The sequence below is a fragment of the Acinonyx jubatus genome, chromosome C1 (assembly GCF_027475565.1).
Source record: "Acinonyx jubatus isolate Ajub_Pintada_27869175 chromosome C1, VMU_Ajub_asm_v1.0, whole genome shotgun sequence".
NCBI classification, from domain to species: domain Eukaryota; kingdom Metazoa; phylum Chordata; class Mammalia; order Carnivora; family Felidae; genus Acinonyx; species Acinonyx jubatus.
In genome coordinates, this window is record NC_069381.1 from 125635694 (window position 1) to 125659490 (window position 23797).

Consider the following 23797-nt stretch of genomic DNA (forward strand, 5'->3'; position numbering starts at 1 on the left):
GGTCTCGGTGATATGCAGACATGGCAACATTATGGAGGTGGAATATAAATTTCTGCATTCTGGAGCCTTCCAACTCCGCTCTAACATCTGTGCTTCTCCCACACGCTCATTCTCTGCCTCACCCTGCATCAACTCTCCCTAAGTCTCCAAAGTGAAGCCCACTTCCTGCCCATACTCTCTTCTCTTTTCCTCTCTGACCAAACAATGTACTCCATCAGTTGCCCACTGGAAATTTTACGTTGGGAAGTTTGTATGGCATGTATCTGGCAAATCTTTTGCAAGAAATAAATCAGAAGCCCCTTCTGAAAGCCAGATAGAAATGCCTTTTGCGTCCTCCCTGCTGCTGGCTCTTAATCATCAGCCAGTGGCAACTTGCATGCATGTATTCACCAGTGATGGATCTACCTTCTCTAATTCATTTGGCAGGTGGCCTGAGGGGATGTGACAAGCTCTTCTGCAAGTCCCTTAACATCATTTGTTATCAATGTTTTATATTCACCAGAATCATCTGGGGAACTTCTTAAGTATGCAAGGGTGATTTTGACACCATTGGATGGGGCATATGATTATGATTCTGGGCATGTGATTCTGATACACATGGAAGTTTGAGAACCACTGCCTCAAATCTGTTCCTAGAGTATTTAGGCTGGTCATGGCTTGTTGGAAAACTCCAAGTTGGAATTTGTAGGCTTTGTCATTTCAGATGTAAGCTCTAGAATAGGAAGCATAGACTCTTTCCACCCCAGTCATGACTAAACTAATTGGAAATGCTCCTGAATTTTCCACAGAGGACTGACAATCAACCCAAAATTGCCTCAGAAGAAATACCTATTAAACTCTAACCCAGCCAGGCATCAGCTCCTTGGACCCTTAACAATTATTATTTTCAAAAAGGGTTCTCACTCTCATCCCACATTTGTTATCCCTGCCATTTTATCCCCTGTAATGCTCTCCGGGGACCAATTAATATTATCTGAATGGAAGCATGAGTCAGAAGTGGAAATGAGCTTGCCTTGGATCAGATTTCAGTGTGTGTGTGCAACACACACACACAGCATTATATCAGAAGGAAATTGCGTGTGTGTGTGTGTGTGTGTGTGTGTGTGTGTGCGCATGTGCGCACGCACAGGAAAACTACCTATACCCAGAATCTCAGGTCTCATCAAGAAAACCATCCTGCCGTCCACTCCAGAAATAAAGCCCCTGTGACTCACAAGTTTAGATGTGGGGGTAAAGTGAACTCAATTCATGTGAAGGTAGCAAACAAGAGAAGGATTCTCAAGCCCAAATACGATGGAATTAAGACAAAGACCCAAGAGAAAACAGAAGGATCCTTAAAGTAAAGCAGGGGGCAGATTTAGATTCATGAGAGGTATTCTCTGTACCAGGTATTTAACATTTGTTACCTTTTAATGACCCTGTAGAGGAGATATTTTCAGACTCATTTAGCAGACCAAGATGTTGAAGCCCAGAGAGTGACTTGCCCTGTGTCACGTGGTAGGTGGGTAGTGGAGCTGGGTCTAAATGATTAGAGGGTTGACTCTAAAGCTAGTGTTTTTCTCTGAATGCCAAGTGCTTTCTCAGGACAGCAATTGCTCAGCCTGTATCAGGGTTGACTATAAACTGCCTGACCTACTCCTTGTGAAGAAAAAAGAAAGCAAGAAGATGAAGTTAAACTGTGTCTTTGTCGAAGACAGATCCCTATGTCCCTAGAGAGCCTGGCCTGTCTCCCTGCCAGCATCTGTTCCTATGGTGCACTTGTGAAGGTGACTGTCTCAGTCTGGGAGCTGCAGCATCATTAACTGGGTCCATGTGTCTTGTACCAGCCAGGGAACCGCTTGGACGCAGATGGAACACTCAAAGGGATAACGGAGGAGACTTTAATGAAAAAACAATTGAGATGTGCGGGTAGGGTTCAGGAACCAAGTACGGAAGAAGAAACACCCAAGGGAAGCTGTTACCACTCTGGGCCTGGAGGTGCAAGCAGAGGGAGAGTCTTCTCAAACCTGGGGACGGGTAGAGGGACCCCCAGATGGGAACCCCAGATGCCTACCTATGAGGCATAGGTAGAGGCATGCAGCTCCTGCCAAAACAGCAGAGGGATCAGGGGAATCAGTCCCTCAGCCTCTCTCCTCTCACCCACTGATCCTGTGCCCTGGCAAATAGGACTAACCAGTGCATACCCAAAGCCTGTGGAATGCTGCCTGGCACGCAGTTATGGCTAAGTAAGTGCTGGCCATTATTCCCATCATTGGTAACTGGATCCTCTGGCCTGGGGCCTTCCTGAGGCTGTTTCTCCAGAGGATGAATAGAGAGCTCTTGTCTCTGCTGAAAATCAGTAGCAGAGGAAAGGTGGGATTGGCTGCTTGAGCCAAGTATGATCTTCTCTCACATAGTTGGCTATGACCACATTCAAGTTATAAGGGAAACTCCTGTGTGGTTAACTCCAGAGTTAAATGACTCTGAATTAGACTATCTTTCTGCTGAGAAATGTGGAGACTGACCCTGGATCAGGAGGATCTGTGATTTGCTTGATCAAGAAATCAGGAGAGGATTTGTGCTGCGTTTTCCATGTATGCCTTCTGTCAGAGTGACCTAACCAATTCAAATAGGAAGCACCTTGTGATGGAAGGAGAGCCACTGTGCGGATTATTTTCCATTGGCACCTCCACCTCCCTCTAGCCCCTGAGCCTGTTTCCTCTCTTCTACACCTTGCTCTGAGCTCAGTGGGGGCCAATTCCTGAAGACTGAATCACTCAGGTACCCTTACTAGCCGGCTTCCAGTTGGGTTTAGCAAAGAGGGGAACACAGCAGGAGACCCTACAGTGGGGATGCAGAGAGGTGGGTTATTTCTCTGTCCTGAGTCTCTGGCAGCGGCCATATCCCTCCTTTATTACAATTTCCACTGAGCAGCTATCCTTCAATCTCTAGCTTCCACTGGGCTCTAGTAATATTGCTTCCTCCTTGAGTCCCTTCAGTACTAGGTTGGTTATAGCTTCCCACTGGTGGCTGGTCCCTGGGCACCTTGCCTTCCTTGGTTTGTTCCCTCAACCTGGCCCACACTTCTGTCAGGAATCCTTCCATTAGAACTCCTGTGATGGTTTGTGAACTGTATTATCTGCTGACCCTGACTTACTCAGCCTCTTTTAACCAATTCCTACCTAGCAGATGCTCAACTAAGAATCCCGAATGGAATGGATCTGTGGTATGTGGGTATCTTAGAGGGCATGCTTATGTTCTTATGCAAATACAACATGTAGGTGTGTGTGTGTGTGTGTGTGTGTGTGTGTGTGTGAGATGCATGAGTAAATGGACTCTAAAACTTACTTCTATTTTATTTCAAAGATTTGAAATGAAACAGTAGAATTTCAAAGATTTGAAATAAAATAGTAGATTTCAAAGCCAATAGACATTAGAAATGACCAACAGTATGCCTGGCCTTGTCATTCACAAGTCATCAGAAATGTGCTATATCTTGGTCATATTTAATTAAATCCTGTCCATTTTGGACTGAGGACTTTATTCCATTTGATACCCTTTGGTGTCAAATAAGGAAAAGGAGATAATAGGGTTCTATTTTCTTAGCCCCTCCACATGCCATTGTGGGGCCATGACATACTATTCCATGCCTGTCTCTCTGGAGGCTTCCTTGGCCGTTGTCCTTAGCATTTGGCCATACTTGAAGCAAAGTGAGCCGAAGAGAAAGTTGGCTTTGAAACTGTGGACCCAATGAGGTTAGAGTGGTTTCCTGTCCCCATTAAGAAGAACCATATCTGTCACACACGTTGATAGATGACTGTGCTTCTCAGAGTTCTGCCTGATAAAACGACATGGAGATATATGGGATTCCCACACCCTCCAGTGCCCCCCAAGGAAATGAGTTATTCCCAGAAAGTTCCAGCATCTTTAATATGGGAGACATATTTTGGCACACATGCCTTGAAGTCAGTCCATCAATCTGGCATTGTTTAACTTCCCTGAGAAGCAGTGCTATGGGAAGAACTGTTAAATGTTTCCAAAACATGTTTTGAAAAGAAGCCACCAGAAGGAGAAACAATTTGCCAAAAATAAGTCCTTCACCCACTGAAGCACTTTTGTTGTTGTTTGCTCCAATGAAATGAAAACCCCAAACCCTCAAACTGAAGTGTGTCCCACATTTTATGGCCTGACCTGAGGAGTTTCATTTAGAAGGACGTACACAGGGTTATTTAGGGCTCTCGGGGTTCACAATGGAGACTAAGGCAGCCACGGGTATGATGGTGGTAGGCTGAGTTGCTGGAGACTTGATGCACATTTCTCTCCATTTCTGCTCAACGGCCTCAACCTCAGTCTTGCTCTCTCCCCTGTCTGCTGCAAACAACTGCCCTTTTCCTCAGGAAATAGCTTGGACCTTTACCATTGATTTCAGTGTGTTCATCTCTCTGATCTTGGAGTTTGGAATCTATCCCTTCTCTGGTCCCTTCTTTTTGGCAACTTCTTGATCTGTCTTTTTGGAATTTAGCCTTCCATTCTGCTGCTCATTTGTGATTGACCCTTAAGTGCAAAATCCCTGCTGCAGCCCTGAGTCTCTGGAACCTCACCATCTGGGCTCATCCCCAGCCCCCATGCTTCCTCCTGTCTCCACCAAGTGTGTGTGTAGGGTGGGGAGGGGTTAGATTCTATTCTTGGCCTCGAGAACTATAACTGGTTCTCCATGATAAGAGAAATGCAAATTGAAACAATGAAGTACCATTCACATTTACCAGATTAGCAAAAATTAATTAAGTCTGATGACAACAGGGATGGTGAGATGTGGGCACAAAGGAACTCTGATGTGAGTGTAAATTGGTATAGTCGCTTTGGAGAATGATTTGGCAATGTCTATTGAAGCCAAAGGTATGTTCCTGCTATAAAATATCAATTCTGCTCCTTGGTATATAGCCCAGAGAAATTGTTGTGTAAGTGTACGGATTTGTGTTTGTGTGTATACATGCCTACATACTTGCATGTAGACACACACACACACACACACACACACACACACGCATGCACATGCACAAAAGAATTCTGATTACATAGCCCACAAGCTATGGTTTATGGAATGTGTTAACGGAATTGAATACTACAACATGTAGCAGTTAATATAAATGTACTGGATCAACTTTTCATCAACATGTATGAATTCTAAAACAATGATGAGTGAAAAAACAAGTTGTAAAAGGATATATGTGTGTGTTACATACACATACATAATACATAGAGATGCGATTTGTATTAAAATATAAACAATATGATTAAAATTTCTTTTAATGTTTTTTTTTTGAGAGAAAGAGACAGTGAGTGGGGAAGGGGCAGATAGAGAGGAAGACACAGAATCTGAGGCAGACTCCAGGCTCAGAGCTGTCAGCATAGAGCCCGATGTGGAGCTCGAACTCACGAGCTATGACATCATGACCTGAGCCAAAATTTGACGCTTAACTGACTGAGCCACCCAGGTGCCCCAAAACAGTATGATTTTTATTAACACATTCATGTTCATTAAAAGGCAAAAACACACATGGGAATGGTATAGGCTAAATTCAGGTTAATGGTTACCGTTGAGAAAGGTGAGGGAAGGATGAAGAAACAGGAAGAAACAACTGTATCTGGACATTTTTACTGTTTTGAAAGGAGAGAATGGGAGACAGAGAGTGGGCTGAGGCAAGTATGGTAAAATACGTTTAATGTTGGTGATGGGCTTCTAAAGGTGTAGTTTATTCTTTTTTCTACTCAGTATAATTAAAATGTTCATATTTATAAATTTAAAACAGCAAGAATATTATTTCTCAGACATACTTTTGTCTTGTGTAGCTGAACTAACTCGAGAATTCATAGAAATCTATTTTGGGGTGGGGTGGGGGTACAAGGCCTTGGAGAACATCTGGCCAGCAGCTTCCGTCTGGTTCCAGAATGTCTTCTATGACTTGCCTATGGCCCTGGGTGAATACATGCCCTACCATGGATCTCTAATGACTGGGGCTTCCCCAACTGGAGCACTCTGGGAAAGTTACTGCCTTGCATTGAAATCAGCCTCCTGGTAGCTTCAGGCTATTGGTCCCAGTTCTCAGCTTCCATGTGTAAGATCTCACCACAATGGCCCTTGGAACTGCCAGGAATCATAGACTTTGGGGCCAGCCTAGCCGGACAACTAGAAAAGAGAGAGGAATCCAAGGGCCCGGAGTCAATCCTCAGGCGTTCCTCTTTGGAAAGGCTGGCTTGTGAAGGGACTTGCCAGGATGAGAGCCCTGAGAGGAGGAAGCCTGGCCCTCAGGGCAAGATTCCGTTGATGGGAAGCAAACGCTGCCCCTGCATTGCTGCTTTCCCAGGCCTCACTTCCCCAAACACGGGCACGTGAACAGCTGCAGTGCCTGCTGGGATCTCTAGGGCCAGGCCAGCAGAAGGGAGGGATCTGAGCCAGTGACTCATAGGGACCCTCCGCAGGACCCTCCTCTTCCCTGTCTTTTGTGAAGTCAGCTAGAAAAGGAGGTCACATGCCTAATTCCCCTTTGCCCTGGTCCGCCTTAAAAAGAAAGCCTGGCACCAAAAACAAAGAAACAAAACAACCTTCCTCTGATTCTTTTGTATCTTGTTAAAATGTAGCCAAACTTGGAAAAAAAAATTTGTAGGCAGAAGTGAGAACCTATTTTCCACATTGCAGACAAAACAGTGACTACCTTAATTTTTCAGGACCATCATCTCTGCACTTTTGGTGAATTAGGTTTTCTTAACATTCATTTTTTTTAGGTGTGTTTGTTTTAGGAGAAAATGGTAAATGATTTGGTAAAAAAAAAAAAAAATCAGCTGCCACAGCAAGATCTGAAATTTGTTCAACTTTAGCCTAATCTTTGTTTCCTTCAGATTGTTTGGAATGAGAAGCTTGAAATCACGAAGAACGAGGTGCCTCAGCTCTCTAGGTTCTTTCTCAGTGGTGATCTGAATGAAGCTGGGAGATGAACTGATGTTGCTTGATGGCCCTGGCCTTACCTGTTCTCTGGTTGTAGGCTCATTCTATAGGTGAGTGACTGTCCCAGCTTGTTTGCATCAGAATCTCCTGAGAGCTTTATGCAGTGGGAGCCATGCCCCAGGTACACCTATACCAATTGAACCAGAATCTTTGGGAGTGGGACCCAGGCATCTGTACTTGTAAAAACTCTCCAGGAGATTCTAAACAAGCCATGGTGTGGTGCCTTGAAACATCAGGAAGGTATTCTTAGGGACTTGTGGAAAAGAACAAACGCTAAAGATTTTGTTATGTTCAAAATAACATTCAGAACACTCGAGGGCTTGCCATTGGTGGGGCACTGTCCCAAATGTTTTCTGTAGGTTATCTAATTAAAACTTTAGAACAGCCTGCTGAGGTAGGTTATTTATATCACAGAAGAGGAAACTGACCTTCAAATAGGTTAAGGAACTTGCCCAAGGTGATGCAGCAGAAATGTAATTCCAGCAAACCCCCCCCCCCCTCCCGCGCCTGCCTTTCACAGGCTGTGCTAGGCCCTGATGATATTTACTAGGGTGGAAACTCCCTTTCTCTCCCCTCCCCCACACACACAAACACACACACTCACTGTCTCTCTCTCTCTCTCTCTCTCTCTGAATTCTCAGGGCACCACAGTTCTTGAGCTTTCTTATTAGTGTTTCACTGAGTATGACTTTAAAGCAAGTGAGGCATTGCATCTGGTATTTGGGTACAAAGGGTCAGCAGTTACTTTCGTTATTTCCCTCAACTGAAGGCAGAAAAGATAGTGTTTGCTTCTAGAAGACCTGGGAAATTGATGGAATTTCTTATTTTTCAAAAGGTGTGATGACGTAATGAAAAGGACCCATGAGATCTGGGTTTGTCTTAGTTTTTCCATCCATGTGCTGGGTAATGCTGACCAAGAGACTTCCTCTTCCTGGGCTTCCTCATCTGAAAAAGAAGGAATTGAACCAAGTGTTTGTTAAAAGGCCTTCCAGCTCCATGATCCAAAGGATAGCTATCATCATAGCAGACCAGCATCAGCAGCCTGGTCTGTGGCCATATGTCCATGGATTCCTGCCTTAGCATCATATTTACAAAACCTATTTCCCAGGCTCATGGTCAGGGATGTAATAAGGAGCAGTCCATCTTTGGACAATGGACAAGTCACTAGAGTAGCAAAATGTGATACAGGAATAGTTGGAAAAGACACACTTTATTATGTATTGAAGAATTTGCGGATTTTAATTGAATATGGATGAAAGTAGAAATAAAAAAAATACATGTTCAAAGAAAGACAACCTCACTCCAGATTTCTGGATCGAACCAAATATGTGAGACTGGACACTGCCACACCTTGGAGGGATGTGCTGCTAGGTGGAACTCATGAGAGAGGCCAGCTGTCTGTCAGAATCTGGCATTCAATCTTGCGTGTCCCGAGACCCAATTCAGAGATCTGCCTTGAGAAAAACACAATTGTAAGCTACTGACGATCTTGTTAACTTACAGTGAGGGACATTTTTTCCCATGGAAAGAAGTTTGCAACTGCCATCAGGGAATAACCCTGTGCCTCAGATTGGGGAAAGTGGTTTGGAACTGGAAAGGTGGCTAGGTGAGCTTGGGGTCAGGTCAAAGGCAGAGAGACAACCACAGAGGACATTTCCTCAGATGCATTGTAGATATTGACTGCCCAGTGACCATTCCCACTTCCCAACAGCACCCCACTTCCCTTCTTGGGATTTTTCTCTTCTCCATTGTGTTTAGAACTTGGAACTGGTTAATCCAATACATACCCTCCTATGTTAAAAGGGAAAGTCTCCTCTTAATGGAGACTTCTGCTGAGAAGCAGGCATGTGGCCTCAGCTTGCTCCATTGTATTCTCTCTCCCAGGACTTTGTTTCTTGAATGGGAGTAATGGTTGGAGTTTATTTATACTGGAGACCCACCCAGGTAAGGTTGTGCAGTAGCTTCTATGACTAAGACCTTCAGGATTGACCTGGGTGTAATCTTCTAAGCCTGGTTTGCCCTCCTCTGTGTTGGTCCTCTGTGCTTTTCTATATATTTTCCCTTTCAGTAACACATATCCCCTAAGCCCCCTTTTTTCCTGGAAATAGTCCAGTGTCAGTTGCTATATTTGAACTCAAAACCCTCACTGACGCAAGTGCTGGTGAGACCCTCCTTTGCCTGACACAGGATACACTCCTCTTATGATGAAGCTTAGTCCAGCTCGCTGTTTCTCTTTCTCCTGGAAGTCATGGGTAAACACTGCCAACCTCTGACCCTGTGGTTTTCCTTTCTCCACAAACTCGCCCTCCTTCTGTTTATACAGAACTTTTCCAGGCAGTACACAAAACAGCTGATTATTTCTCCATTTGCTAAAACCCGTTCTAGTTCAATCCTGTCACCTTAAAGGGAGTCTTAGGTGTTCCCAAACTCTTTGGGCACACACTTGGAGAAACTCTTCTAGGTTATTCCCTGCCATTTCTTTTAGTATAATAACTAACCTTATCCATTGTGTGTGGATTTCACCAAACTAACTTTCCAAGGACAACTGCATTTCTTTCTAAGTTCTTGGAAGTCACTTCATTTCTACTCTTTATTTACCATCTAGATGTTTAAATTCATCTTGAAATAATTAATAACCCTTTGAAAATTCTGACTTCCATGCCTCTTGACTGTGGATAGCCTTTTTGTTCAAGCTCGTGTATTAACTCTTTATTGTACTGTATCTCCTAGATAACAACCTATAGGGTGAAAAGAAGTAGGAGACTGGTTTCTTGCCTATAAGGGTTTATAAACCTATTGGAAGTGAGGGTTTATAAACCTATTGTGTACATGAAATAATTCTAGAACAGCCTATACCTTTGAGGCCCTCCCCCCCCCAGGGGCCTGTGATAATGATTTTAAAACTGTGTTTCTGAAGCCCGAGCTGTGTGGTGCCACTTGGGGTTACCTGGGGTGTCTGGAGGTGAGGAGGGGCCCATCTGTTCTGTAGAGTGTCATTGGAACGGTTATCAAGGCAGACTTATCTGCCTTGAGAAAAACCACAAGCCACTGACAGACAACGTTGCTGACTATAGTGAGGGATCTTTCTTCCCTTCGAAAGTAAAGACTACATCTGCCACAGGGGAAGAACCCTCTTCCCCAGCCCAGGAAGGACGGATTGCAACTGGAAAGGTGGCTAGGTGAGCATGGAGTCAGGTCAAACGCAGAAGGATATTTCCTCAAAAGAGGGTCTGAAGACCACGGGAGCTGATCTTAAGCTGGTGTGCAAGGTGCTTCTTGATATTTCCATGGACTACAGATTCAGATGCATGTCCTGCTGCCAGAACCTCTGATGTTTTTCTCCTGCTGGGCCTCTGTACTGCCCTGCCCTTCAATGTGTGGCTTTCTCTGCTTTGCGTGCATCACTGGCACCCCCAAAACCATACCCCACCTTGATAATAAACCCATTGAAAGCAGAGGCCTCATTTCATCTGCATGGACCCTGGTAACTAAGCAAGGGCCTGGCATGGTTGTTGAATTAGAGACTAGGTTTCTTGGTGTTTCTGTAAGCATTATAGAATCTGGAGATAGGGAAGATCATTTCTAGCTGGAGTAGTCTGAGAAGACTTCCCCAAAAAAGTCAGGTTTGCATTCAGCCTTTGAGATACGTGGCATATTTAGTTCATGGAAAGGAAGGAAGGCAATTTAAGGCATAGAAACATTGCCGAGTAAAGCCTCAGAGCATGGTTTCTGAGTATCCCATTGACTGGTAAAGTGCCACTGGAGAGAGTCAATAGGGGAATGTTTAAAATATACCCATGCCTGGATCCCACTGCAGACCAAATGAATCAGTCTCTGGAATGGGCCCGGGCCTTGGTTCTGTACAGCTTCCCTGATGATCTAATGTGCAACAGGGCTGACGATGGTCTTGGGACCCTCAGGTTTCATAGGAGGGGTGGAAAAAGGGACTGGGTTTGAAGAATGGAGACTCCTGATGGAATCTCTTCCATTTTTGGCCAGGAATTTGGGACTTGAGCCAATGCATATTAGGGTGCTTTTCATATTTTGCAAACTAGGTTTTATGGCAGGTTAATCTGGTTCAGATTCAAATTGAGGGAAGGGGGTGAGAGGCTGGGAAACCTGAGAGTAGGATGGCACAAGGTTCCAGGAGAGGTCTGCTCTCAGGTGGAGGAGCAGAAAAGAGAAGATGAATCCAAAGAGACTCTGAAAAGGAAGAATTAATAGAACAAAGTGGGATGAAAAGTGAGGACACGTTTTCTAATCAGATGAAGCAGCAACAGTAGAAATCTCTCTGTACATAAACAGTCCCCAAATCATGCAGGTGAGGAAGTAGGGAATGGTGTTCAATCTCTATATCCTCTCCCCTGGCCATTGTTGCTGGTCACTAGGAGCCCAGTCCTTTTTTTGATTCAACATCTCCTAAACTATCAGTGCATTCTATTCCCCCCTTTCCTTCCTCGAGAAACTTTCTGGAAGGAGAATCTACACTGATGTCCTTATTTCCCTACCACCTACACTCCCTCTAACCCCCTGCAATCTGTCATCTACCCTCAGTCTCTCTTGACAGCCTCCAGTGGGCTCCACTCTTTAACCCCAACTTCTTTCCAAGCTTCTCTCCTCTCCACCTCATGGCGGCACTTAACTGTCTTTCTTAAAGTGTGACGCTCTTGGCTTCTGGGCTGGCTCCGAAGTCTCCTTCCACTGCTCAGCTGCTCTTTCTCTAACTTGCATTTTTCTTTCCATCCATGCCAGATTCACCCGCATCCATCCCCAGGTTCTTTCTTCATTTTCATTTCCAACAGTCAGGAGGATATTGTCCACCTGGTTGTCCCATCTATGCCCTATACTCTCTGTCATTACGGTCACCAGTATTTGCAAAGTCCTTTGTTGCATAGAAGGTGCTTTACCCCCAGTGTTTCATGTGAGCTTCATTGTCCTCCAACCCTGCTTCTTTTATTCTGCTCTTCCCTCAGACTGAATCTTGGCTCCGTTGCCTGCTAACTGAAACCCCATTTTCTCAGTCTAAAATGGGGATAATTACACTCACATTATAGGGGCACTGTGAGCATTAAACTAGAAAATGTATGAGAAAATGGCAAGCTCACAATGACTTTTTTATTCCTGAAGGCAGGATCTAGGTTTTGTTTTGTTTTGTTTCTTGCTAACTCCTGAAGGAAATGCTACTAAAATAATGGAATGAACAAATTCCAAACACTACAAAGAGAAGTTGCCTAAGTGATGATTTTGAGTAAATTTTGAGGAAGTGGCAAATTTCAACCGAACTAGGACTGAGCTTATTTTTCCTTCTGAATACCTTCTCAGGGGGGCTGAGTAGGCTACAGGTGTTTGGGGCAAGATTTGCATGGAAGGGCCTGAATTTTGACAAGGTTGGCTCCGTGTGATGCACAAAGACGGTGTACAAAGACAGCAGTGTGAGTGCTTTTGCTACTCGTGACCTTGCGTGTCAAGGCAAGATTCTATCTTATTGAGGGGTATCAAGTGTTTGTCAGCATCTGAGCTGGAAGATTTGATCGCAAGATTTTTACCGTCTGAGCTAGTCTGCTAATTTCTTGTCAATTTTGATTTATGAGTTGTTTCGGATCTATGAACTGCTGAGTAACCCGATCCCTGACTTGCTACTTGGATTACTGCCTACAAATATTTGGGTGGCTGTAAAGTGATAACATCTAAGCAATAAGGACAATAATCAGATGGTCCCCATGACAGGGCTGCAGGTGACTTACTGGTAATACAATGTTCTGGTATAACTGTGAAAAATTACTTGGCCTTGAGGCCTGAAATGCATCTAGGATTGTTCAGGAACTATGAACACCAGATGGCCTTGCTTTAATGCATCATTCTTAATTCACCTTTTCAACTACCAGTGATTTGGAACACTGTAGTCAAAGCTTTTCGGACTTGGTTCTAGAATTGCAAGGAAAGTGCCTGTTATGTTTGAAATACTTTGGTAGACATTGTGAAGGTATTGGATCAAGTGTGGTAAAAAGTGAGGAAGTGGACTGTATTTAATTTTTTTTGCTTCATGTATGGGAAAACAAAAAGGTAGTTTTCCAAAAACATCTTCACTAAGCTTAATCACATTCTGTGATAGTATTTAAAACATCTTATTTTTGTTATGTAGGTAGATTTCCAATGAGAACATGAATACTTGTTTTGGTGGCTAATGGGTTATGGAGATAAGTGGGCAGATAATGTCAGGATAAGCTGCAAACAAATGAAGTTCAGTTTCAGTGACCTTTGTTACTCCTTGCATCAAGAGGTTAAATCTATTATCTCATCCCTGAAGCTGTGTGGTCCCATGACTTGCTTTTCCCCATAGAATGCAGTGGAAGTTGTACAACTTTGGAGCCTAATTCTTGAGAAGCCTTGTCTTCTGGGAATGCTGTCCTTGTCTTCTGGGAATGCTGCCCTGGGTCTGTGAAGAAGCCACATGGAGCAGAGATGAGCCTAGCCAGCCAAGCCCCCCTGGATTCACCAGCTGAGAGCAGCATCAACCTGTAGACATGGGGACGAGATTGTCTTGGGTTATCTGACTCTGTCCAGCCCCAGTTGGGTTCCAGATGACTGCAGTCATATGAGTGACCCCAAGAGATAGAGGAAGACTCCACCCAGCGGAGCCCAGCTCAGATTGCTCACCCAGAGAATCATGAGCATTCAAAATCATTGTAAAGATTGTTTTAAGCCACACAACTTTGGGATTATTTGTCATGTAGCAATAGATAAGTGATCTAGAGGAGAAAACGAGAACATGGGCAAATACTATTAAATGTTAACTTTATTGAGAAATAAAACAAATAAATTGGACAGCGATTTGTTAGATCCTAGAAGTTTAAAGTGGGAAGGGACTTCAGAGGTCATCTCTGATTCTTCTGGTTCCTGACGCTAGTTTCATGGATGAGTGTTCACCATTGCTGTGAGACTAGCTGCTCTATGAGAGCTGGGGCCAGGCTTCACGCTTCTTGGTATCCCTCCAGAGAGCTCAGAGCCCAGCACTTATACAAGTCCTCAGTGAATTTTTGTTGCTTGCTGGGTTACATAAGAAGTGGCATGAAGGTCCTGGAGTCATGAGTTTCCAAGGGAGTGTGACCCTGGGCCTGACAGCTGCTTAGCTTAGTCACGTATCTTACATACTCTTGCAGTGGTGCATTTTGGATATAGTGGGTTTGAGTTGCCAAGGATGGCATGATTCTGCATGTCTGCAGGTTAGTGCCCGAGAGGTCAGAGAAGGCAATCTTCAGCACTTTAGAACCACATTTTATGTACCATTAATTTTTGACACTGGACCAAGGCATCCCTGTCATCTGTATCCAAGGGGCTCCTGGGTGGCCCAGTCAGTTAAGTGTCCAACTCTTGGTTTTGGCTCAGGTCGTGATCTCATGGTTCATGAGTTAGAGCCTCACATGAGGCTCAGCACTGACAGTGTGGAGACTGCTTAGGATTCTCTCTTTCTCTCTCTTTCTCTCTCTCTCTCTCTCTGCCCCTCCTCAACTCATGCTTGCTCTCTGTCAAAATAAAGAAACTTAAAGAAAGGAAAATAAAATTTTGCCAGAAATAAATGCATTTCTTGGTGTACCCTTAAGTTAATAGCTGACCCCTCAAACCAAAGGAACAGAATAGCCAGTAACTCCTCAAAGAGAGCCACCCCCCTTTCTCTCATTACCAATACTCTCTAGCCAGCTGTCCAAGGCTGCAGAATGTCCCTTTGCCAGCCAAGTCTGATCCCACCCTCAAAAATAAAAATTGCTGCTGCTTCTTCAGGGGGGTTGTAATTATAAGAGACTCAATTATGTAACAAATTATATGTATTATAAATGTAAAAGACTCAATTATATAACAAATTGCTTAGAAATTATTATTTAAATTGTGTATTGGCAGGAATTGGATATTTGAATATAATGAGTGTCATTGATTATAAAAGCGTCTTCTCTAAGCTGATACAATAACCGCCTCTGTTGGTTTGCTGCTCAAAATACCAGCCAGCTGGAAGACTCCAAAAATTTAGGTTTGTTTGAATCACGTTTGGAATATGTAAGGAGATTGGCTCCCTTTGTAGTTTCTGTTTTTGGGTGATAAGGCTTCCTAGAATAGATCCGTAGCCCCAGCGTGGGGCGGTCGCTCTGGTAGGGCTTTCTGCTGGGGCAAGTGGGGCTGGTGCCCAAAGAACCAGGACAGTGCAGGGCTGGGAAGCCTATAGCCTGCAAGCCAGAAGACGGTGCCCTACACCTCGAGGCATTCAGTCCTCTCCCCCCCCCCCCCCCACCTGCTCAGCCCACATGGGGAAGGAAAAGCATGCAACTGTTTGGTGGGCTGTGTTCTGTGCTAAACCCTCCATGGCTTTCTTGAAGGCTTGACACTTAGGGGTGGTGGATGCCAGGAGTGCGATAGAACATTTGTCCTGTGTGAATCATTACTGTAGGGAGTTGTGGCAGGTCGGAAGAGACTGCCTGATTTAATGCAGAGGAGAATTAGGAAGAGCTCAAAGCCCTCAGCCCATCAACTGGCTGCTCTCACACCCAGAGCTCCTGATCGAACCAGGAGAGGAGTTTAGCAGCTAAGGGCATTCAGGTTTTTCCAGAAGGACTTCAAGGAAACCTTGTCAAATAAGGGTCATGCTTTTGGCCACTGTGGACCTTATAGTTCAAGCATTGGCACACTTTTTCTGTAAAGGACAAGATGGTAAATGTTTTAAGCTTTGTAGGCCATAGACTTCTGTTTCTTCTCTTTTTCTTTCTCCTTCTCCTTCATTATTGTTGTTGTTTAAACAACATGTTAAAAATGTAAAAGTCATTCTGCGCTTTTGGGTAATTAAAAAAAAAGTGGTTGCTGAGCGGATGCCTCATACTGCACACTGGGTTCCCATCTTGTTTCCTTTCCTCCCTGGTGAATCCCAGCAGTTGGAGAAATTGAAGATATTTTTTGCTTTGTGGAGCCCTTGGCAACATATGGCCACTTGAGTGTTTTCTAAGGCTACTCTCTTGGTTCTGAGTGTTACTCTGCCAAGCCCTGTAGCAACCTTTGTGATCCACTCCCAAAGGAATGTGTCTGCCCCTTGGTTGGGAGAAAAACTCCTGAACCAGGGATTGCTCTCACCTGGACTGATTCTGAACATCTGTTGCTCCTCAGGTTTCTGTGTTTTTGGTCAAGAGGCCAGGATTGCATGGGGCACCTGGGTGGCTTAAGCATATGACTTTAGCCCAAGTCATGATCTCACAGTTCATCAGTTTGAGCCCTGCATTGGGTGAGCACAAGCCCTGCTTCTGGTGAGCATTAGACCTGCTTCGGGTGAGCCTCGCTTCTCTTTCTCTCTCTTTCTCTCTCTCTGCTCCTTGTGTGATCCTTTCTCTTTCTGCCCTTTGCTCACTTGTGCCCCCGCCCCCGCAAAAAAAAAAAAAAAAAAAAAAAAAAAGCAAACACACACACACACAAAGAAGAAGAAGCCAGGATTGCAGCGAGATCAGAAGCCTTGACTGCTCTTTCCCAAAACCATGGTTACCTTTTTAGACTCAGATATCTTGTGATTGGCTTCACCCTGTGCTTGCAGAAGGGTTTGTATTTGAGCCTCAGTCTAGGGGTTCCCATTCAACTCAAGATGTTTGGTTCTCTCCCAAGGTAATTTAAGGGTTACTTCTTTTCAGAGATTATATTTTTAAGATGGCAAGTTTGTCAGAGTACTCTTGGGCCTCAGCTATAGAAATCACAGACTCTACTGGCTTGAATAGTAAGAAACATCATTATCTTGTATAACAAGAAGTCTTGAGGTAGGGTGCAGAGTTGGTTAATTTGGTAGTTCCTACTTGTCATTAAAGACCAAGTTCTTTCTTCTCTTCTCTGCCACATTCAGTGTGTTGTCTTTGTCTTTATATCAGCTTTGCTCATGAATGCAGGATGGCTGCCATAGATCCAGTTGTCACATCTCCATGACAGTATCCAAGAGGAGAAAAGAAACTACATGGATCCCTTTCGTCCACAAGGAAAATTCTTCCTAGAGGCTTCTTACTTTCTTTCATCTTTCATTAGCTATGACTGTGTCCTATAGGTTTAGATCAATTATGTCTCATCTTCTGGGGCTAGGACCACATACCCTGGGAGAATAAGGTTGTATTGAGGAGTTTAGCCACCTACATGACATCGGGGTTTTGTTGGGAGAAAGAAAGGGAGAACATCCATTCAAAGTATGTTATACAATAACAATTCCTCAGAATCTTCCCTTCTTGAGATGCTGAAGGACTCAGAGCCTTCTGAAGTTTTAAAAGGGAACTTTTAGAGAAGGCTACTTAAAAAAAAATCATGGGAATACCTCGAGCTATTTTGTCTTGCCCTATCCTGCTGTTAGTCAAGAAGTATGGGTCTGTCTCAACTCACCCTTGACCCTTGGCATCATGGCTTTGAAGATAGCTAATTATAGTTTATTGAGCACTGACGATGCAGTGGTCCTAGTGGGAAGGACTTTACACATATGGTTCCTAATACGGCTATACTGGAAGGGCTACATTATTATCTGCATTTTACAGATTGGGAATCTGCAACTAGACAAGTTTAGTAGCTTGTCTTTGACCACACAGTCTGTATGTGTGGCTAGGCAAGGAGCCAGCAAGAATTTTTTGAGTATCCAGGCACTGCACTAGGTGCTGAGGATATAAAAAAGAATCAAGCCTGGTCCCTGTCCTTAGGGAGCACACAACATGCCCCTTTCTGGGAGGTTGCCCTAGATAATGTATGCCCCTTGTCTTGCCTGGAAAACAATTTTGAGTGGGTGAGAAAATTAGGCACTGCCATGTGCCTGCCACCTAAAGCCCTCCTACCTTCTGCCATGAAGCCCAAAAGAACTAAGTACACTGAATAGTCTGGTAAACGGAGTCAAAGCATAGACTTTTGTGTCATACTGCCTGGGTTCAAATCCCATCTCTAGCATTTTCTGGGTGGATGATCACTGGCATGATATTCAACCTCTCAGTGGGCTTCTGTGAGTCTAGATGAAGGAGACCCTCTAAAAGCACAGAAGACCTCAGTAAAAATCATCAGTTATTATTACCAATGTACATTGCTTTTAAATGCACTTGTCTTATCATGTAAAGATTATCAGATGCCTGGCTTCCCTACCCGCCTTAGTCTCACAGCATCTCACATCCTCCCCCAGGCTCGGACACCAGTGTCACAGGCTGCAGCTTGCAGGCTGTTCTGGATAGCACCTGGCGCTTTGAAGTGCTTGATACAAACTCGGTAGTGTGAATGGTGGTGTGAATGGCAAGCTCTGGCAGCCAACTCTTCCTGAAGCTCTTTGACCTGCTTCTGCATGCTGGCTGCAGAGGGAGTCTGTGGAACAGAAAACAAGCTCTTAGCTGCCTCTTTGGGGGCACTGGCCCACTCTTGGCTTTCTTATGCTGTTTATAAATACAGCCCACTATGCCAAGTGTCCTCAGATGGAGACGTGACAGAACGTCGGCAGGGGAATCCTCACGTGGGGCTCTTGTCTCATTGCAGGTTCAGACTGGGCCATCAGGAAGTCGCCTAGCCTTGGTTTCCTCTCCTCTGAACTGGGAGGGCCTTATCAAGCCTGCAGTCTCATTGAAAAATCCCCTGGGGAGCGGAAACAGAGATGGGTGCCTGTGAGAAATAGGGCAGCCTGGACCTGCCTCATAGGCGGCTGGCGTTGAGGAGTGTGCTCCATAGCCCGGGACATAGCTCATCCATCTGGAAAAGCTGCTGTTGGGGGTGCCTGCTGCCCACGAGGCTAAGCAGCCTAATCGATCTTTGGGAGATAATTAAGGCCCACAAAGCCTTGCCGGGCTCTATCGGTGCAAGGTGCTATTAAGAACAAGATAAAAGCTTAGAGCCTTGATTGAATCTTGAAAACAAGGCCCTTGTGGGCATTTTTCTTTGTCATTGTGTCATGGGAGAAAGGAGAGTCCCAGGGAAGGGGGAGGAAGATGAAGGAGCAGAGGGAAAAGCAGTGTTTGAGACCATGAAAAAGAGCGAAACTTCTAGGGTGCCCTGAGCTTTTTTTTTTCTTTTTTGTAGTAAAGAGGAACACTGTGAGGGACAGGTGGCACGTCTGGGGGTGACACCACACAGCACCCTTTCCTTTGGTTGCCATTGTCTCATCCTGACCATCATGCCTGCAGCAGGAGCTTGTTCCTTCAGAGGGGACTCTACTGTCACGCTCTCCTGGGGATGGCTTTGCAGTAACCCTGGGCCACGGTCTGCCTTTCCTTCCCCTTCTGCAGGGCTTTGCTTCCATGTTTGTAAGGCGGGGGTGGGTCTGCTTAGGAAAGCCTTGGATGGACCGGCCTCCCCTCTGGCCCTCAGAACTTTATTGAGCATTTGCTCTCCTTTTACTGCTTTGCCTTTGGGAAAGCCTGCTCTCAAGGCTGAAATCCAGCTGAAGAGATCTGATTTCTCAGAAGCCATTTTGATCTTTTCACTTCAAAGGGAGTCCTTTTCACACCTGAGCCCCAGTTTGGTGGCCCCAGACCTGCCCCTTTGGGCTGCGGGTCTGGATGAGGCCCTTGGTTTCTTCCTTACTTCCTGCATGTGGAGCCCAGGATCCCAGCACTGGGGCTGCCTGGGAAAGCTTGAAGAAGTGGGATTTTCCCCCCCTGTCCCTGGTCTCTGGCCCCTTCAGATGTGCTGTGTTTTTGTCTGAGTCTACTTCATTTATGTTTCTATTCCCAAAGTCTTCCTGCCACCATCCTCATTCATTTTATCAAAACATGGTCTGGAAGCTGGGGCTGACCTTAACTTTGGGGGTCTTCTCCTTCAAAGAGGCTTCCCTGCTAGGTCCTACCCTCCCTTGCCCTCACCTAAGGTGAGATGCCCTTCCTCCGGGCTTGCACGGTGTTCTGTAATGCTCTGCAACTTCTCCGATTCAGTTCCTATCACATTTTGCATAGTTACCCCTTTCTTGTCTGTGACCCTCAAGAGATGGTGAGGTCCTTGAAGAAAGTGGCTGTTACTCTTTTATTCTTCCACCTTGATCCTAACATCAAGCACAATGCCAACACAGTAGGCTCTCAACCTGCAATGCATAATGCATGTCCAGTGAACTAATGAATTCTTTCCTGCAGTTCTTTCAAGCCATCCTAGGATTTGGCTGAGGTGGGTCAGGGGCAATCCAGCTTGGTGGAAGGGAGAGACGGTGGGCAGGGGGAGGGGGGAGGGGCATTCTCCTCTTGCACCACCTCCCACCCACCAGGTAATTTCCAGACCCAGCTCCTGCTTTGTCTACAGCAAGTTTACTTTGATCCGTCTTATATTTATATAGACATATATTAAATTACATATTATGCATATCACATGTAACACACATAATATATATATAGTATATATGTAACATATCATGTATAGTATAATGTGACATATATATGATGTACACACATACATATAAAGATATTTTATCAAAGGGGTTCTGTTTTTAAAAAGTTTGAAAACCAAGAACTTGAACTTTTTTGCTTGATGTTCATTGTTTATTTTTGAGAGAGAGACAGAGCACGAGCAGGGGAGGGGCAGAGAGAGAAGGAGACACAGAATCCAAAGCAGGCTCCAGGCTCTGAGCTGTCAGCATAGAGCCCACCATGGGGCTTGAACCTATGAACTGTGAGATCAATGACCTGAACCAAAGTCGGACACTTAATTGACTTAGCCACCCAGGTGCCCCAGGACCTTGAACTTTTAATTGGAGGTTTCTCTCTTAGGGCATTTGCTTTTGAAGCCATTACTAATTACCACTTGGAGAATAGAAAGCTTTGTCACTGCTGAAAGCATTTTAGGATTTTACTGAGCTGATGGAGGCATTCCTTTTGCGATAGTGATTTTCTTCTGGCATACGGACTCCCTCCCCCACCACCACTGCCCCCCACATCAACAGTCCTGGCCGGTGTTAAGGAATGAAGAAGGAGTTGGATTATTGGAAGCCACAAAGCCATTAATGTCATTTGTCCCAGAGGGTTTTGCTTATTGTTGTTTTGTTCAGCCTCAGGCCAGCTGGAAGGCCAGTGTTGACCAGGTTTATGTGTGAGGGATGGGAATCCTCACAGACATAGGCAAAGTGCCTGTTTCTCTTGCTGACCTGTGAGGGAGCAGCTGGTTGTCAGCTCTTGACCTCCTTTCTCTGAACTGCTTCCCCCTCTCCTCTGAATTCCTCCACCTCTTTCCTTCTTCCTAGATGCTGAGTCCTTCTATCACAAGGTTCCCTGTGGGCTTGCCCTCCCTAGCACAAGAGCCTAAGCTCTGGCTTAGGGAACTTGACTCCTTACCAAAATCGGACCAGCTTCTTTCCTATGGTGCAATAGTGGCCAAGCACTGAACTGGGAGTCCTAGAACCTGGTCTTGAGTCTTGATTACTCACCAGCCATGGGACCTCAGGTTAGTCACACATTCTCCAGAGTCTTGGTAAATGGGAATAATCACCATGGTCTTCCTACCATGAGGTGAGCTTCATCTGAAACCCTTGGTCAGTCTTTCTCAGCTTTTGCTGCAATTTGATTCCTCTGTGGAGATTTTAGTATTCCAATTCCCAGGTCAAGCCCCCAAACCAATTAAATCAGACTTTTTGGTACTGAGACCCAGAAATTAGTATTTTTTAAAACTCTAGAGGTAATTCTAAAATGCAGCTAAGGCTGAGAACCACTGTTTAAGGTTCACTCAAAATACAAGCAGATTCTGAACTTCCATCTGAAACGAATTGCTTTCCATCTGAAAGCAGAAAATGTCTGAAAACTAATCTGTGGTAGTTCTCAGTCCTGATTTGATTCAGAATCTCTTTAAGAATCTCCTGAAAGTTGTATATCCATTTCCTCAGGAATGAACATACTCACAAAAGATTGCACGTAATTTCAGCATATAACGTCACCTTCTTAGTGACATTGCCTGCTACAACATAGCACCTCTCCACACCCACGTGCATTTCCTATCCTCCTGCCACATTTCATGCTTTCTCTGTAACCTTTATCATGGTTTGCATGAATATCTTCAAGTCCCTCACTATGTCAAAGTTTCTCAAGGTGTGGTTCCGGGACCACCTTTATTTAATCAAGATATGCAGGATGGGATCCGGGAATCTGCGTTTGCAGAAGCCCCCTGAGTTTCTCCTGAACACTGAAGCTTGAGAGCCACTGGGCTGGAGCCCAGAATTCTTGAGTCAGTATGTACAGGGGAAAATTTGTTGCTATCTCTTTTAGGCCACGTACTTGTTCCTCCAGACCCTGCCCTTCAGTTGGGAATCCCATCTCCCTCAGCATATCAGTGATCTTGGGTTGATTTTCTGATGTTCCAGAGAGATCCTAGGTATTTTCCAGTTTACCTTAGAAGCTTGTGGGAATGTGGCTGTCTCACTTGTATGATTTGAGGGGCTTGGATTAAGGTCCTCTATCTGATGGGAAAGTTATCCACTTATTTCACCAATCATGGTACTTGGAATTCCATCACTGTCCAGTCATTCTTCTTAAACTCCAGCATCCACCTCTAGTACAATGGGTAACAAAAACCATGAACAACAGGTATATTTGATTCCGTCTCTCTGATCCAAGTTTTCCATTGGCTTCTTATCACCTACAGGGGGAAGCATATCCCTATTTTTTGTTACCAAGAGGCTCTTCAATATCTGGCTCACCTCTCCAGCCTCTGTGCCCACTGCCCTCACTATGCACTCCAGTGGGACTTAACTGCATGTTGTTCTTGGAGCATCACATACCCGTTCCTTCCCTGGGTATCCTCTGAGATTGTTCTTATATCTCTTTACACATGTCGCTCCACTCCCCAGACTCTCAGATGACTCAGAATGCAAGCCAAGTCTTCTTGTGGCCTCCAAGGCCCTGCAGGATCTGTCCATCACCCTCCTTACCTCTCTGCCCTCATGTTCTGCTACTCCCCTGGGTTAGTTTCCCAGTGTAACAAAGGTCTGCAAACTGGGCGGCTTAAAACAATGGAAATTTATTCTCTCATGGTTTTGGGGGCTAGAAGTCCCAAACCAAGGTGTTGACAGGGACACTGTCCCTCTGTTACTTGAAGGGAAGGATCCTTCTATGCCTCTTTCTAGCTTCTGATGGTTTTCATGTGGCATTCATTGCTTTGCGGGGGCAGTGCTCTAATCTCTGCCTCTGTCATCACATTGCTTTCTCCCTGCTTGTCCCTGTGTCTTCATATGGCCATCTTTTTATAAGAGCAGCAGTCACATTGGAGCAGAGACCACCCTGCTCCTGTATGACCTCATTGTAACTAATTATGTCTGCAATGACCCTGTTTCCAAGTAAGGTCCCATTCTGAGTTTACTGGAGGTTAGGACTTTGAAACATCATTTTTGGGGGGACATAATTCAATATGCAACACCACCATCTTCTTCATTCTGTTTTAGTCCCACTGGCTTGAAAATGCCAGATTTAGCAAACAGAAATTACAGGATACCTCGTATGTCCCAAATGTTGCCTGGAATTTTTTTTTTTTTTTTTTTTTTTTTGTTATAAATACGTCCTGTTTGATATCTGGAACATACTTATGCTAAAAAAATGTGTATGTTGTTTATCTGAAATTCAAATTTAACTGGGCATTCCATATTTTATCTGGCAGCCTGTATTCCTTGTTCCTTGAACACAGCAAGCATGCTCCCACCTCAAGGTATTTGTTCTGGCTATTCCCTCTGCTCTGGGATGCTCATTCTCTCATTCCCTTTCTGAATACCTGTCCCTCATATACATAATTCCTGTCCTCCTTTCTTGCTTTAATTCTTTCCTTTAATCCCTTGTCACTATCTATATGTTCTACCTGCTGATTGTGTTTATTGTTGTTACCCCCAGTAGAATT

General features: G+C 44.7%; 1 long non-coding RNA gene across 1 annotated transcript in view; it reads left to right on the top strand.

The window, feature by feature from the left end:
• LOC128314014 (uncharacterized) overlaps window positions 1–23797 on the top strand; it is a 271881-nt gene that overhangs the window by 232738 nt on the left and 15346 nt on the right. The gene's annotated exons all lie outside the window — the stretch shown is intronic.